This window comes from Ictidomys tridecemlineatus, chromosome 1, assembly GCF_052094955.1.
Source record: "Ictidomys tridecemlineatus isolate mIctTri1 chromosome 1, mIctTri1.hap1, whole genome shotgun sequence".
NCBI lineage: Eukaryota > Metazoa > Chordata > Mammalia > Rodentia > Sciuridae > Ictidomys > Ictidomys tridecemlineatus.
The window spans coordinates 57424033-57438717 of NC_135477.1; the positions used below are offsets into that span (position 1 = coordinate 57424033).

A 14685-nucleotide genomic window follows, 5' to 3' on the forward strand; every position below is an offset into this window, starting at 1 on the left:
GGTGTACAGTGGTAATATTTCTGTACGGATTGTTTTCCTTATATATGGATTGTTATTTATTTTGTAGCCTTTTTGAAATTCGGTAATTCTTCTTGAGAACAAGAACTGTATCATAGTGATCCTTATCAATTATGACTGTTAAATAGCAAGGACTCTGGCTTTTGCAAGGGGAAAACTCTAGTCTTATAAGTTGAGTAGTTAAAGTTGAGAGTCTATGGAGGCCATGGTGATAGAGTTGGCATGACCCAATGTCAGATAGTAATAAGTTAGAAAGAAAAAGAAAGACCTCCATAGGGATTTTTCTCTAAGTGCTGAACTAATAAACCCATGTGCTTTAAGAAGTTGCACAAATGTATAAGGGGAAAAAAAACTGAAAAGAGAGGAATATTGCCAAAACTCAACCTGAGTTTGGAATGTTTTTGTTCCCAATAGTTATTGTGACTAACCTCATAATTTAGAGGACATTGAGAGAGTCCTCAGAAGAGTTTATAATGGAAAGAAAAATTTAGCCATAGACTAAAATTTGTGCTGGCTTTACCTAAAAAAAAAAAAAAAAAAAAAAAAAAAATCTTGAAAATGAGACCCAAAAGTATCAAACTGTTTCTAAGCAATTTAACTGCATCTCAGGGGAAGTTGTGGGTGCTGGGAAACAAAACCTAATGTAGGCGTTAAAAAAAATGTAGTAGTACATGAAAAAGTAACATTACAATGCTTAACATTAAGATAAAAATTACCAAACAACTGCAGAAGCAGGAAAATAACCCCATAATGGGCAGAGCGGGGGATCTCATACAAAAACAACCCCAAAAGGACATAGATAATAGAATTAGTAGACATGGATATTAAACAGAGGATGACTTAAAAGAAGGATTGAACTTTGGATACTTGAGATCTATAAATATATTTTTAAAAAATCAAATACAAATTGAAATTCTGGAAGTGAAAACTAAAATGTGTAAGAGATAAAAAGTACATTGGATGGATTCAGAACACATAAGGGATAGTAGTCCCCCATTATCTATAGGATATATCCTTCAAGACTTTCAGTAGATATCTGAAAACAGAGATGGTACCCAACCCTGTATTCAAGTATTATCATGCCACAAAGTCAATCTGTTAACCTAGATGGCTACTAATGGATGTGTAGCATATATAATGTGGATACACTGGATGAAGGGATGGTTCATGATAGAAAGGGATGATACACAATTTTACATAATACTCAAAATGGCATGCAATATAAAACTTTTTAGTTTCTTTCTGGAATTTTCTGTTTCATATTTTTGTACCACAGTTGATTGTAGGTAACTGTGAAACCACAGAAAATGAACCTGCACTTGGGGAGCACAACTGTTGACTTACATAAAATACATTTAAAAAAATTTTTTTTAATTGTAGTTGGATACAATATCTTGATTTATTTTTATGTGGTGCTGAGGATCGAACCCAGTGCCTCATGCATGTAAAGCAAGTGCTCTATCATTGAGCTACAACCCCAGCCCCATAAAATATATTTTAAAATCATTTCAATCATTTCTTTCTTTTTTTAATGTGGCTATTAGAACGTAATTATATAAATGAAAATACAATTCTAAAAAATATTCAGTTAATACAAAAAAAGGCAGAGAGAAAGGAACAGCTGAAAAAAGAGGCAAAGAACACGTAATTTGATAGATTGAACCATACTAATAATTACACTAAATGGTAATAGTGTAATTATTAGTAGTCTTGAACTCTATAGTTGAACATGCTAGAATCTCAGTTCTGGCAAAGATTGTCAGAATTGATATAAAAAAAAAAGTAAGATCCAACTGTTTGTGGTTCATCAGAAATTTACCAGATAGATTTAAAGTGAATGATATAATGCACTAATTTAAAGGAAAAAAGAGAAAAGTTACACTGAATGAATGGAAATATATATAACCATATAAAATAATATGCACATATGTACTGTGGCTGAAGTACTCAAGAAAATGTCAGAAAAGTGGAACAGTTAAAGATTGACAAAACAATTACATATATATATATATATATCTAATAGCATGGCTTCAAAATGCTTGAAGCAAAATTTTTTAGTTGAAGACTTTTTAACACCAGCAGTTGGTAAGACAAACCAGTAAAAGACTAGCAAAGAAGAGCTGTGGCTTGTTGGTAGTAGAGTGCTTGCCTATCGTGTGAGGCACTGGATTAGACCCTCAGCACCACATAAAAATCAATAAAATAAAGGTGTTGTGTTAATCTACAATAAAAAATAAATATTTTTTAAAACTAACAAAGAAAGCCGGGAACCATGGCACATACACCTGTAATCCCAGCAACTCGGGAGACTGACGCAGGAGGATTGTGAGTTTATAGCCAGCCTCAGCAGTTTAGCGAGATCCTAAGCAACTTAGTGAGACCCTGTCTCTAAATTAAAAAGTACAAAATAGGGCTGGGGATATGGCTCTGTGTTCGAGTGCCCCTGAGTTCAATCCCTGGTACCAAAACAAACAAATATAAAACAACCTAGCAAAAGATATTGAGGATTTGAAAAATCCGTCAATCACCTTGACTTAATTAATATTGTCTTGGTCCATTCAGGCTACTATCAAAATACCTTAAAACTGAATCTATACAACAAATTTTCTTCTCACAATTATGTAGCCATGGACCTCCAAGACCAAGGTGTTGGCAGATTTGGTGTCTAGTGAAGGCCCACTTTGTAGTTTATTTGTAGTCCCTTTTTGGAATGTTATCATGTGATTGAAGGGACCGGGAAACCCTCTGAGGCCAATCTCATTTGTGAGTAATCTTATTTTTCATTTATTGAAATTTTAACCTTTTCAATTTTAGAGGGATACAAATGTTCAGAGCACAGATATTGAGATAGTAAACAATATACTTCTAGATAATCTGTTGGCCAAAGGAGAAATCACAAGGAAAGTCAGAAGTCATTTGAACTGAATGATTATGAAAATATACTAAATCACAATGTGGGTGTATCTTCAACAAGGATTAGAGAGAAATGTATAAATTTAAATGCTTATATTAGAAAGAATTTTTAAAAGTCAGTGACCTAAAATTCTACCTTAAGAGAGAAAGAGCAATTTAAGCCCAAATTAAGAATAAGGGGAATAAAGTTATGAATAGAAGCCAATAAAAGGAAAAGATGGAGTGAACTATACCAAGATGACAATTTTTACCTATCGGGTCGGATACTTCCCCCCAGGCAGATAACACATTCAATTAGTGAGCCTGTGGAAGCACTCTCACAAGTTGTTTATTGAAACCCAAAATGGTACAACTGTCTGTAGTAGTTTGAAATATCTAGCTAAATTAAATACTTATTCTTTGGTGTAGGAAAGCCTATTCCTAGGAGTAGAATATCTCCAAAATAGTTTGGCTAAAATACAAAATTACATGTGCATAGACTATATTCATATCCACACCATTTATATTAGCAAAAGACAGAAACACTCCAAATATCTCTTAATATGGTTCTGACTGAATGAAAAATGATTCATGTATTAAATTAGATGTTATACAGACATAAATGTAAATAAATATTTACTCTGCCGTGATTACTAAATACACGTTTAAGTAAAAATACAGCAAAATGAGTAAGAAGTATACGGCTGTTTATCTCATAAATAAATTTGAGTGTGTGTCCATGTTATATATGTTCTGTCTCTACTTTTGTTTTTTAAAATTAGGAATTGTAATTAACACTTTAGGCTACAGGGATAGAAGGAATAGCTAAATTTCTCTGAATATACCTTGTTTTCTTATGTAAAATGAACATGTAATGTTGTACATAATTCTAAAAAGTTTTTATCAAGAAAAGCCCTAAAAGTAAAAAACATAGTGTACAAAGAAGCTAAAGTGGTATAACCTTAGGAAGCAACTATTATAAGTGATTTTCAGGGCTGGGGATGTGGCTCAAGCGGTAGTGTGCTCGCCTGGCATGCGTGTGGCCCGGGTTCGATCCTCAGCACCACATACAAACAAAGATGTTGTGTCTGCCAAAAACTAAAAAAACAAAATAAAATATTAAAATTCTCTCTCTCTTAAAAAAAATGACTTTAAAACGTAGTAATTTAATTATATATGCCTAGTGGATTATACCCTGGGGATAAAGAACTGAGATAAAAACCTTAGATGATTTTCACTAATTATAGTGTTGGTATTTTTCCTAGACCTATGTATATGTGTTGTGTGACAAAGCAAATGAGATTTAATTATATTGGTGTTATTAGATAGCAGAATTATCAAGAAGGGAGAAACTATATAGAAATAATGAGACTAAAAACCCATGTAGAATTTTATTTGGAACCATAGATATAAAGTCATGCTAACTGACCACTATCTAAGGGCCTAGAAAAAGCAACTAACTCAGGAGTAATGAGTACCCTAGCATCCAAGTTGTTGCTTCTGAATGCTGTTTCCCATTTACCTTGAATATATGGTTGATTTCTAGTCTGAAGCAGGAAATGGACAAAGGTTATCCATATTCATAATATGGAATCAAGGAAGCTATTAAGAGATTACCAAAGACTCAAGAGCTAACTTGAAGATTCTGTCTATGGCCACGATAGACAATATGACAGCAGAGGCTCCCTTGTGATTCAGTGGTAGAACGTGTGTTTCTGTGGATGATGCCCTGAGTTGAACCACTGGCACCAGTGAAACAGAATTGGCAGCAATAGGCTTAACAGCTTCAGAGATTTGAAATTCATTTGTTTGAATTCAGAGAGTTTGTAATGACCCCTTCCTTAAAAAACAAACACGCATTACTCACCATTCTAGAAAATTAGGATACTAGCTTATTATTTAAAAAACTCATAAAAATTAGGCGTACAGCCTCATGGATAACAAAGATTTGAAGAGGGGATTTTTACTTAATAGACATTTCAGAAAGTTAATGATAATATTCTAATACAGTTAGAATGTTACTATTTTACAAAATAGCTCTTGGTGAAAGATTGGATAGACAGCAATCATTTTTGTCAGCAATCATTTTCTGTTATCACACAAAGATATAATCAGACAATACCCACACAAAGATATAATCAGACAATATGCCTCTTGATAACACAGTACTATGTGTGATTTTTTTCTCTAACAACCCTGACTTTAATTAAGACTCTGGATTGAACAATTACAAGAAATAAAAGGAGCATGTTTTAAAATGGCATAGAGGAATAGTCAGCACAATACAGATAATTGAAGGCTATATGGGACAAATGACTTGATTTCCTAAACAATAAAATTGCAGGGGGAAGAGAGGAGGTAAAACCTATAAATAAAAACAGATGTGTAGCTGTGCCTGGTGTGGTGCCCATAATCCCAGTGACTCCAGAGACTGATACAGGAAGATCACAAGTTTGAGGTTGTTCTCAGTAATTTAGTAAGACCCTTATTCAAAATAAAAAAGTAAGGGGGTGGGGCGTTTCTGGTGATTTAGCTCAGTGGTAGAGCTCTCCTGCATTCTGGGTTCAGTCCTAAGGAACACATACACAAACAAATTTAAGAGGCATATCAACTAATGGAAATAAGTGGACCTTATTTGGGTTCTAATTAAACAGACCCCCAAACAAACAAAACACCCAATCTGGAAAACTTAAATGCTGGTGGATTGCAGTTTAAGACATATATGTATAAATTAAATGGTTGGAACAAAATTAACCATGACTTGAAAATTGTTGCAGCTTAATGATGATGAGTACACAGGAATCTATTGTTATTGTTTTTTTTTTTAATAAGAACAATTTTTTTTTTCAAAATAGCTTTTCATATTACTGACTGTCAGTATTCTGGCATGTTGAATAACTGAAGATTTATTTATAAACTAAAGTACGTACAGTTTTCACACTCTTGGTGAAGAACCATGGATTAAAATATGAGACTTTTGTTTGAAGACTGGTTATTTATTCAATTAAAGAATTATAGTTGATTAAGAATGAAAGATCAAAGGCGTTCTTTTTGACTGGGTTTTTTAATCAAAATTCAGTTCCGGCATTCGAGTGTTAAAATAGAATGTTACTGAAAAAATACATTTTAATATAGCCCTGTAAAATCTTTCTGTAACTGAATATGTAAATTTCTGTGAAACTGAGATATGTCACTAATTGTTGCCTTCCTTCTCCTCCCACCTCTTTTTTCCTTTTCTTGTGTTTTTGTTCTTGAATTTAGGGAAAGTCTTTTAAGTGTTTCCACAAGATATAAATAAAACCCTGTGCTCCAGTGCCCCCTTGTGCCTATTGTGAAAAGGTGTCAATAGTTTCTTTTCTAAAAAATTGGGTGGGCTGTCTTTGCTAAGATTTCTCTAGAAACAAAACATTTTTGACTTTGTAAGTTTCTATATCCTCATCAGAAATTCCTGGGACAAAAGATTTATCACCATTTCATTTTAGAGCATGCTTATCTGTTAATGCTCTTTCTGCTGAAGTTTTGCAGTATTTACAGTTGTATATCATCTCTGTATGTGTATGTATGCATGCACAGTGTTTTCATACTTGTTTTACCCTCACCCTCATATTTGCTCCCACATTTTTCTTTTCAAGACAAACAAAAAACTGGAGGGTATAACAGATTACCAACAGGACTCTTCTTCCCCTTCCTTGTGAAAGGAATGAGATACTGGGATCAATCAACTTGTACCACGATAGTGTTGTAATCATGGTAATTTTTGGTCCAATGGCATATTGAGATACAGCCTACATTTGTAATTGTTGTCTCAGTCTTCTCTGTCTCACCCCAAAAGACATCTGAGACACAAAAATAAATTTATAGATATAGATGTCTAATACTTATGTTATAAATGATAATATGTATATTAACTGCCTTTGGGAGAAGTGAATGACATGGTTTATTATGTTTATTCCTCTTTCAGTTAAATTCACTGCTAATATATTTTGTTTTTAATTAGAATGAATTTTACTTATTTCAATAAATGATTCTGAGTTAGGACAGAAACACAATCATGGGCTGGGGATGTGGCTCAAGCACCTGGCATGCGTGCAGCTCGGGTTCAATCCTCAGCACCACATACAAACAAAGATGTTGTGTCCGCCGATAACTAAAAAATAAATATTTAAATTCTCTCTCTCTCTCTCTCTCTCAAAAAAAAAAAAAGAAACACAGTCATGTAACCATTATTAATACAGTGTAGATATAGAATAGTTTAATCACAAAATTTTCTTTTGCCACTATACATTCAACCTTCCCTCCCCTTAATTTCCCAACTCTGGCAAATAAGCTATTCATTCCTAGTTCTTGTTTTTTCTTTTCCTGGATGTAATATGAACAGAATTATACAGTAGTTGGCCTTCAGAATTGGGCTTCTTTCAGTTATCCTAAAAGCATTTGAGATTTTTCTGTATTGTTTCATATATCAATAGTTTGTTTCTTTTGATTGCTGAGTACAAATTTTCATTTCATATGGGTCAACACTTAAGTGTGAGATTGGTAGGTCCTGTGGTGACTTATATGTTTTACTTTGTAAGAAACTCTTGCTTTGCATCCTTCTGTTTTTAGGTTTAGTTGGTTTTTAAAATTTTCATCATTTCTAATATATGTGTAGAGGTATCTCATTATATTTGTATTTCTCTAATCATTAGTGGTTTTTAATATTTTATGTGTTTATTTGCTATCTACATACCTTCTTTAGTGAAGTGCCTGTTCAAATCTTTTGTCCATATTTTTGTATTTTCTTTTTTATTATTGAGTTTTGAAAGTTTTTAAACATTCCAGAATCAAGTCTTTCATCAGATACATGATTTGTAAATATTTTCTTCCAACTGTGGTTTGTCTTTTCATTTTGTGGACATTGACTTCTACAGAAGAAGAAAAAAAAATGATGACATCTAATATTTTCTCTTAGAGAGATTATTTCTCTGAATTCTTTTATTAACCCAAGGTCACAAAGATCTTGTCTCTTTCAAAGTTTTACTTTATATGCTTAAGTTTGACCAAGTTTAATTTAGTTTTTATATATGGTACAAAATATGGAGTGAAATTGGTTTTTAGATTTTGTTTTGTTTTAGTTTTTGGCAATCAATGTGTAATTATCCCAGCACCATTTGTTGAAGGTTATGTATTTTCCTTCTGCTTTACAAATTTCTTAAAAATCAGTTCTCATTTCTGTATGTATTTATTTTTAGACTTTATTCTTGTATTGATCTGTGTGTCTTTGGCTGTACCATGTGCTTAATTATTATAACTTTATATTGAATTAGCTATGACGTGTGAGTCATCTTTTTAAATAATTATTTTGGCTATTCTCTCTTCTTTTACCTGCCCATGTAAATTTTAGAAAAAAAACATAAATTAACATACCTAAATAAATCCTACTGGAATCTTGATTGGAATTGCAATGATTCCATAATTCAGTTTAGGAAGAATTCACCTCAACAATATTGAATCTTTCAATTCACAAACATTTCTAAATTGGATCATACCACTAATTGATGTAATTTAGTTGAGGGCACATATATAATTTCATTGTTAGCTATTAAGTGTATTATAGATAGAGACTTAAAAGAGATTGTAAAAGGGACTTTTGACTCAGTGCAAGGGATAGAAGATATTTTGGAAAAGCAGACTTCTGAACTACATCTTGAAGCCAGAGAGTTTAGATTTAGGAAGAAACTACATGATTCAGGTTGAAAGAGAAGTGTGACTTCTTCAGTTATACATAAGTATCCTTGATTCAGTATTGTTGAATGAATGAATGGTAAATAGACATTAAAAATGGAATGTTCAATATAAATAGATTAGGGGGCTGGGGATGTGGCTCAAGCGGTAGCTCGCTTGCCTGGCATGCATGTGGCCCGGGTTCGATCCTCAGCACCACATACAAACGAAGATGTTGTGTCCGCCAAATACTAAAAAATAAATATTAAAATTCATTCTCTCTCCCCCCCCCCTCACTCTCTCTTTAAAAAAAATAGATTAGGGATAGAATTAGAATAAATTAAGACATTTCTAGTATGCCACATTTCTGGAAAAAAGGGGAGGTTCAGACAGAATGAAGTATAGTTGAAAGTCACTATGGTTAAGAAAGTACTACCTGGGTGCTATGTTGCATTCCTAAATTCCTAGTTAGTGTCTGTACTATCAGTGAGATCATGCCTAATAGCCATTGTAGGGCTAGAGTTGTAGCTCAATGGTAGAGTGCTTGCCTAGCACTAGTGAGGCACTGAGTTTAATCCTCAGCTCCATAAATAAATAAATAAACAAACAAAATACTGTATTTAAAAAAAAAAAAAAAGACTATTTGTTGTACTCTAGCCTGGCAGCATAGCAAGATTCTGTCTCTTAAAGGAAAAAAAAAATGGTGGTATAGACTGAATATTTGTGTTTCCCAAAATTTATTAGGTTGAAATTCTAATCTTGCATGATATTATTAGGAGACAGGGCCTTTGGTAGGTCATTAGGGCAGAGCCCTTCCAGCTGGGATTAGTGTCCATAGAAATATGACCACATAGAGCTTCCTTCTCTTTTTTGCCATGACAGGACTAAAAAGGTAATGTCTGAATCAGGGAGCAAGCAGGTCCTCACCAGAACTCAACCATGCTGGTACCCTTATCTCAGTCTCCAGAACTGTGAGAAACAAATTTTTGTTTATATGCTACCAGTTTGTGACAACTTTGTTAGCACCCCAAACAGATTTAACATGGAAAACTTACAAGCTCAGTTATTTTATTAAAACCATGAATAGGGCCTGGAGTTGTGGCTCAGGGGTAGAACACTTACCTCACAGGTGGGAGGCCCTGGGTTCGATCCTCAGCACCACATAAAAATAAATAAATAAAATACAGGTATTTAAAAAAAAAAACAACACAAAACATAAGTAAAACTAGGTGTGCTGGTGCACATCTATAATCCCAGCAGTTCGGGAGGCTGAGACAGGAGAATAGTAAATTCAAAAGCTAGCCTCAACAAAAGTGAGGTGCTAAACAAAACAGTGAGAGCCTGTTTCTAAACAAAACACAAAATAGGGATGGGGATGTGACTCAATGGTTGAGTGCCCCGAGTTCACTCCCCAGTACTCCCCCACCAAATAAATAAATAAAACGATTCATGAGTAACTTGGGCTGGAGAGTACTTTCACCTAGCATGGGTGAGGCCTTAGATTTTGTTTTGTTTTAGTTTTTGATATGTGTGTCAATTGCAAAAATAATAATGGAAGGAAGGAAGGAGAGAAAAAAAGAAGAAACAGATTGCATTGTCTCTCTTTGTTCCTTTGTATTCCTCCTATTATTGACTCTTAAATAATTTCTGATTGGGAATGATGGTGATGCAGTATAGTGTGAGTGTTAAGTTTCTAGTGGAAAACTCTTGGAACTGTTAGTGCTTCATATACAGTATTTTGTGTTATCAGAATAAAATATTTCATCTGCCCCCAAATGAAATAATTGATAATATCCCTTTATGATTCTCTTATGTTACTTGTAAGGGCTAGGATATACCATTAGGGTCCTGAGAGTTATCTATTTTTGCTAAAAATACTTGTAAGGGATAGTAGAATGAATCAGACACTATTACCGTATGTGCATGTATGATCACACAACCTGTGTAACTCTACATCTACAACAGAATATAAGAAGTTATACTTCATTTATGTATGATGTGCTGAAATGCATTCTACTGTCATGTATAACTAATTAGAACAAATAAAAAATACTTGTAAGGGGGCTGGGGATGTGGCTCAAGCGGTAGCGCGCTCACCTGGCATGCGTGTGGCCAGGGTTCGATCCTCAGCACCACATACCAACAAAGATGTTGTGTCCGCTGAAAACTAAAATATAAATATTAAAAAACTATAAATATTTAAAAAAAAATACTTGTAAGGGCCAGGCTATGCTGTTGGAGTCTCCAAGAGTCATCCATTTGTATTAATAATTTTGGCACATAGAACTCCCTAAAATAGAAGGCTAATTAAAATGTGACTATTTTAAGTATTTTATAGGTGGGATTTTTAGAGTAAACCTCCAAAATGGCTATGATACTATAATCATTCTTTAGCCCAAGGTATTCTGATTATTTCTACCAAGATTTTTAGATACTGATGAGTTAACAACGACAACAGCAACAACAAATAGACTTGTAGAATGAAACATCTCTTTTTATATTCAAAGTTATGTTCATTTCCAGTGTATTAATACAAGTTAATCAGCCCATTTTTAATGCTTTTATACTTTAAGTTAACTAACAAAGCACTCAATAACAGCATTTTCATTTGGACAGTTATACTAGCCTTTTCCTACTAACCTGAGGTCTGAAAGCAGTGCCAGTGTAGAGTATTGTGGATAACGTTAGTGAAAGAAATTCAGCTGCCTAACTTTTGAGACATCAGTAGCACTTAAGCATTTAATTTATCTGAAGCTTTTGATTATAGTGCCAGGATATTCACCGTTTGAACACATCTTATTAGATTGACCACTGATTTTAAAATACTTATTTAAAATATTCAGGGGGGAAAAGTGAGATTCTGAGTCTTTCTTTTAAATGAAAAATCAGATCGTGCCATCTTTGTTGAGCATTTTAAGTAAAAGAATTACTTTAGGCATTGGAGGATGACCCATTATGTCTCATCCCTATCATATACTTCACTGATGATATGTATGTATTCAAATATTATGTGAATGACTAAAGTGGGGGGTCATTGCAAATTTATTATTCGCTATCTCACTCATGAAAAAGTGTGACAATGGATCCTTGGTACATAGGTTGCCAGAGATCATTTAGACTTCCTTGGGCCTCAGTTCTTAGTTTTAGTTGAGGCCCAAACCAAATTTCCTGAGCTTCCAAATTATCTTTAACATTTTTAAAAAATAAATAGTTGTGTTTATTGTAAATATAAAGAAGATAACCTGGGTTTTTTTTTTTTTAAGGATCAAAATATGCAACATCTTTGCTTACTTTCGTTGTTCTGCTGGCTTTAGGCCTGCTACCTAATAGAGCTAAAAAATCCATTCATTTGGAACTGTATTGACCTGTTACGTCCCATCATCCTATATGTAGGATACCTATAAAAACTTAAATTAATCAATTTTATAGATGTCTTCTAAAGTGTTATGAGTGTCCTGTATACAGGATGATGTGTTTAAAATGCGAAGGCTAGGACTCCCCAGTATATATTACTATATAGCTAAATGGTAGAACTTGCCTAGCTCATGTGAGGCTTAGGTTTGATACCCAACACTGCACCCCCTTCAAGTGATTTGTTACTCTCTTTGGGCCCCCTGAATATTTTGGTTTTACAAATGTCAATAAATTTATATTTATTTTCCTCTCATCCCATCAAGGATAGTGTGTCTATAGATATTTTTTATTATTAATTCCTTGAAACTCAGCAAATTTTGTCCTTCGCATCCACTGCATTAAAGATTGTTGTATTAGTTCCTTAATGGACCAGAAAATGTAAATATGTTAGGCTGTGACTTCTTTTATTTAGTAAATGCATTTAAGTTTTTCTATTTCTTTTCATGGCTTGAAATCCTATTTATTTTTCTTGGTAAATAATATTTCATTATATAAATGTATTGTATTACAGTGTCTTTATCTTTTTAATGTATTAAAAGACAACTTAGTTTCTTCTGTTTTGGCAACTATGAGTAAAGCTGTTATAAACATTAATGTGCAGATTTGGGTAGTTGTGAATTTGAAAGCTTTATTATGTGGAAAGAATATATTTAGTTAGAAACTGCCAGATTGTTTTTAAAGTGCATCCTTTCCCTTTACTCCTGCAGTTAATGAGTTTTACTGCTTCAAGTAAGTATTTTGGTATTGTCAGATTTTTGTTTGTTTTTGTATTTTTGTCTGTATTTGTCATTTTAAAGATGTGTAGTGGTACCTTATTGTCATTTCAACTCAAAATTTCCTCATGACAATTGATATCAAACATTATTTTGTATTCTTATTTCCCATTTATGTATTTTCTTTAGTGAGACATCTGCTCAGATCTTTTGCCAATTTTTTTCCCTTTTCATTGCTATGGATCAAACCCAAGGACTTCATGCATGCTAGATGAGTACTTTACCACTGACCTATGTCCCCAACCCCATCTTTTGTCAACTTTTGAATAGCTTTGTCAAAAGCTATTGTTGTTGGGGTTTTTTTGGGGGGGAGGCAATTTACTGTATATTTTGGATACAAGTTCTTTATTGGATGTATGATTTACAAAGATTTTCTTAGTCTGTGACTTGTCTTCGGTCTCATTTGGTGTATTTCAAAGCGTAGAATTTTTTATCTTAAATGATATCTAGTCTTTTTTTTAAAAAAATTATTGATGATCCTTTTGGTGTCATCTAAACAACCATTGCAAAAATAGATAAATAACAAACCATTGCAAATCTTGAAGTCAGTCAGTGTCAGGTCTCCAGTTATTACAAATGATGATTAGGTTCTTAGACTAACCTTCATTTCCAAAGTGTGAAGTGTAGTGTTTTAATATTATGGTTTCCAAAAATCTAGAAGGTGTCCAATTCAGATAAATTCCTGTATATTCCTCTTGGTTAATCACATCCCTTGACTTAAGGAGTTCTAAATATTAATGGTTACCCCATAAGAATTCCTTAAGCATATGCCATTCAGGCAGAATTAACTTGAGGCTTAGAGTCTGTTACTCTCCAGGATTTCTAGTTCTGATGTGAAATTGGATTTTCAACATTAGTGTAATTAAATTGTTAGATTTTCCCACTTATGACATAGTTTACTAAATGCATATTCAATACAAACATAGCTAATCCATAAAGCTTACCAGGTGGTTTATTAAATAGTCTGACATAGGAGCATTATTCAGTAGAAATAAGTCATTGAATTAATTGGCCATTCTTTTGGGGAATTTGAAAGAACAGGTCAAAACCACAATGACATAGAGCGTACATACATACACAATAGCTAAGTCACTTTGTTAACACCCTGAAATATGATAATGAACCAATAGATAACATAGTCACCTGTCTAAAAATGATTTAGAATGACCTTTAGATTTTAGAACAACAATAAATTGCTTATTACTTAGGGTAAACTGCATACAACCAAAACAACCATAAAAAGGATAAAAAGAACAAAGAATATGTTAATGTATTATGTTGAGGAATCTAATTTAACAAAATAGATATGTAGAATATTAAATGTGTTTAAATATTACTCTAGATGGCTGAGTTTTTCCTCATAATAATTTTCCCTTTCAAATGCCAACTCAGCTTTTAGAGTGCATGCAGCAAAGTGGTTTTGAGTATGGACTCTGAAGTCATGTAGTCCCAATTCAGATCAAGGCTCTAAGACATTAACATTTGTGAGCCCCCTAGGGCAATAATAATACAAATGAAGACTCTAGAGACACCCTCTTGTGTTTACCCTAAACTTTCTTCCTTATATCTTTTGAAGAACCTCACATTCATGCATGTTGACATCCAGGATGTTCATTCGCATTCTGCCTCCTACCCTTCTCTACCTTTGCATGTACCTCAGGTTTTGTAGAGAATATACTGGTGATGTGGTCCTCTTGGGGAGGATAGCTTAGAAGATATCTATGGAGTCCCTAGAATGGAATTTAGGTTAATTTACTTGTGGATTTCAAAGTGTTAGTACTGAAACATGGTGTAGATGAGTAGGTAAATTTATGCTTATAAAGGGTCAGATAGTAAATATTTTAGGATTCATAAACCATGTGTTTACAACTTCTCAACGCTTTTA

The 14685-nt window shown here is 33.3% G+C and overlaps 1 protein-coding gene across 9 annotated transcripts in view; it reads left to right on the forward strand.

The window, feature by feature from the left end:
• Positions 1-14685, forward strand: part of Jmjd1c (jumonji domain containing 1C) — a 280879-nt gene that overhangs the window by 83676 nt on the left and 182518 nt on the right. The window lies entirely within an intron of this gene.